A 4,239-nucleotide genomic window follows, 5' to 3' on the forward strand; every position below is an offset into this window, starting at 1 on the left:
GTTTTTATCGTTGAGTTGTACCTTCTACCTTCTTTGGTATTAATGCAAATGTTATCTGTACGTACTTGAAGCCTTGGATTGGTGGACATTCTCTTCAAGCAATTATCATATGTTTTTTTTACTCAATTTTCCTTAAATCTCGATATAATATAATAAAGAAAATCTGAATGTGCAGCTTAGCAAAATTAGCTGGAAGTTTTTAAATTGAATATATAAATCTCACCCATGTATTTTATATTTTTGTTGACTCACAAAACTTGGATCAATACTTGTAGATCGATACATATTAATTTAAATGATGTTAAAGGCCCGGGACCATATCCAAAAGAAGTCTGATCAGTAAATTATTCAAAGTCGTGCCAGCAATTTTCATCTAGTTCACATCAACTGCTATTAATTTCATAAAAATATAAGGTTTGCATCAAGTCATCAAAATAAATTAAAAGGAAAATAACATATATTTTTTTTAATAATGTGGCAATCAGATCTGAGTTAAATGAAAGTTGTGACATTAAGTGTAAAAGTAGAAAATATTAATTTTGGCATTCAAATTATGTATATAGACACGTACCCATGCATACACCTGGACAACTCTTGAAAAAGTATACCTACCAATAAATAAAAATAATAATTAATGATGACCGACCGTCCGTTAATTGGCATGGGTTTTCTTTCTTTGATTGAATTTGAGTACTCATTTTGCTTTTCTAGTTGTTCCAGTTGGTTCCCATTCGTGGAAAACGACGTTCAAGATTCCTACAAATCATTTCCACCAGACACAGTTTAGCCGTTCGACGGGAACACGATTCCAGTTGGCCGGCCCCTTTTTATTCTTGATTTTAACAATTCTATATATTATTCTAATTTATGTGTGTGTGCATGCGCGCGCATATATTCCAATTATGTAAGGATAATAACTACTATATACATGCAGTAAGATTGTGGATTTTAATTTCTGGATTGTTTATGGAATAATACTGTGGCTAGCTAACAATTATTTAAGGTGCTTGAATTAATGTATAGTATCAACATACAATTGCCCCGCGAGCGGACCATACGATCAATATATATGTAGGTCTACATTCTATAGTCTATAGTGTTAATCTAGAGGTTAACTCAATACCTATCAAAAAAGTTGCGCGCGTTGCAGATTTCTACGTCATAAAAAATTATATATGTAAGGCTACAAATAACAAATATGCTATCTAGCTAGCTGTTATCGTTTTTCAATTCCACCCATCAATATATAATAGATTACTTAAAACACAAATGTTATTCTGCATGTAATTGAAGCAATATCAAAATTTCACTATTATTATTTCATTTAACAGGTACGTGGAGCATAGCATAGCATGTGAATCAATTAATTTAGATATTCGGTCTCATAATTATTATAGGAATCGGTGTTGAAAAATACAAATTCGAATGGGTCATTCGATCAGAGGACATTATCTTCATAAAATTAAATGCACGTGAATGTTTCTTCTATAGATCACTTTCTGTTGGCAATTTATAAAGGTTGAAAGATAATTTTGAGCAGAAGTAGGAAGACATACTTTTTTTTTTTGAAATGAGTAGGAAGACATACTTGAAATAGTAAAACCAATGAATTTTTCTAATCATGCAAAAGTTAAGGACCCAATTAACTCCAGTCTGTCCACCTCTATATATTGAAAGTGACGAATATATTTTATCATTATTTAATTTTCTGTATTTTGTAAAAACGTTTTAGATATGGAATTAATTAAACTATAAAAGAACTAACAAATTTAGAATTTAATTTAACATATTTTCATAAATCAAAGGTAACATTTTTTTCCCCTACATAAATAAATATAATCAATAAGATGCGCGCGGCACAAAAATCTTTAACTTGGTAATATTAATGATGTTTTGACTCTTTACTTATAACATGCATGTATTTATATATACATATATTATATGTATCAGTATATATCATTGTGTTCTAAATTTTCTGTGTTAACAACAAAAGTTGTGGGCTGACATTTTTTAATTAGTGTTGGCAAAAATACTTTTAGAGGAAAAAAAATAATTTAACATAATAGAAATCATAATAACCTATCTAGCTATAATGTCATTGGCTGCAACTTTTATTTTCCTAGCTCCAATTTTCCACTTTTTACTCTTCCTTCCATTTTCCCAATTCTTCATCTTTTCCCACTCCTCCTTTCCCAAAACCTTCGACAAAAGCTATTTTAGCATCCCTTTCAATTATTCGACAGCTTCATAGGATTTTCTGGAGCAATCGTATTTCATGGGCTGGCTAGCTGGGTCGTGATAACATGGATATGCCTATATAGATTGAAACAATGATTCGATTCCAAGCCTTCTTTTAACCTTTCACCTACATCCTTAACGTGTATTCGTAGCATGTGGAGTTATACCCGAACCTCATGGGGCCATTTCAACCTTAAATCTTCTATTTCATTTATTTTCAGCAAAAATATTATATCAATGGATTTAATATTTTATTTTTGAAAAGTTATACAAAAAATCATCGAACTTCTAGCTAGATCCGTGTTTGTTAAAGGTTTTGTAATTATCTTGAGGCCGCGTATATAAGGGTTGCATCTTAATTAGCTTCCGGCAATTAAATTTATAAAATCGATCATTTGACAATCTACTATTTTTTTCCCTTCTCCACTTATTTTATGTAAAAACAAAATCATTATTTGGGTTTGTATTCTTTCATATAATGACGACACTTGTTTTATATTTTAACTAAGGTTTAATTTGGGTATGCGATTCCGGTGAACAGATTTGAAATCAATTATAATTATTAATAATAAAAAAAATAAGTAGATAGTAGTATTTGATATACACATAACATAAATTCATCGGAAACAAGTAAAAAGAATTTAAAATCACAAATTCTTTAATCCAAATTAAATATGCTAAATATTACGTACTGTCGTTAGTCATATTAAAAAATAATGAGAGAAAATTGTTTATTTGATACTTGGGGGGTTCTACAATATCACCCAATGGGCCAACTTATATTTCTACACAGAGAGAATTGGGTAATTTCCAAGAAGATCCAAGTGCAAAGAGGTCTCGTTACTTCATCTAATATGTTGGGACATCCAAGAATCTTCCAACTAATCCTAAAGTCGGAATCTTTAAAAGTAATAAATTCGTATTTGAAACTGTTAAGGTTGTGTCACATGATGAAATCTAGTCATATCTCTTCACATTTTGCAAGTTATATGCGAAACCCTTTATTATTATTATTATTATTATTATTAAGAAAATAATTTAGAAGAAAAAAATAAAGAATTCTCTCAAGAAAAAGAACGCGTAGATCTTGAAGATTAAAACAATTTCTAATTAATAATTCATATTTATGACTTCAGATACACTTCCGCTTAACATTTCCATCAAATTTTTAATGATTTAGCATGATGGATTAATATGTGATTTATGGATTTTTCTCAACATCAATCGCACTCAACGTCCATGTCTAAGACCTTACAAAATAAGTGGAGAGACTGGCTATCATCCCGGGATGAACCCATCTTTGATAGGAAATATTTATTTCTAGTCAAATAATGCATACAAAGACGATAGATAACAATGACAACAGATAAGCCTTAAGTGTAATTAATCACCTCATTGAGTTTAAAGTCGAAGCTTTTATTTGCACAAATTTAATTAAAAATAAAATATTAAGAAGTGAAATTGAAGTTGGTAATTTATGTAACAAGCGAAAAGTTATAAGTGGTTAAGATTTTGACATGGCAGCATGGCCTATACCCAACCAACCACCGAGTTTTAAATTAGCTAGCCACCCAAAAATGCAAAATCTTCCTAGCTTGTCACCAAATACGTACAAATACAACAGACTTTCATCCATTATAATAATTATTATTTCAAAATATAAAAGAGGCTTGATTAAACATATATTATTTCCATTTTGTATTAATGAGCAATATAATGACTCGACAACGTACACAGAAATCTACTGGTACACACATGTTTTTCTTCTTCAATTTTTTTGTATTAATATCGTTATATTTTATTCAAATGTTGGAATTTTGTTCGGTAGGGACTTTCAAATTTGTAATGCCAAAAACAGTATATGTTGTTTATGTGAAAATGAAAGCGTGATGAAAGTCATTTGGCACAATTGTTGACTTTAATGTATTCACAAACAGCGGATCACATCAACAAAATCCATTATTTCTTGATTAATTTGTTTTCCTTACAAAGCTATATATA

Source organism: Primulina huaijiensis, chromosome 11 (assembly GCF_012295235.1).
Source record: "Primulina huaijiensis isolate GDHJ02 chromosome 11, ASM1229523v2, whole genome shotgun sequence".
In the NCBI taxonomy this organism is placed as follows: Eukaryota; Viridiplantae; Streptophyta; class Magnoliopsida; order Lamiales; family Gesneriaceae; genus Primulina; species Primulina huaijiensis.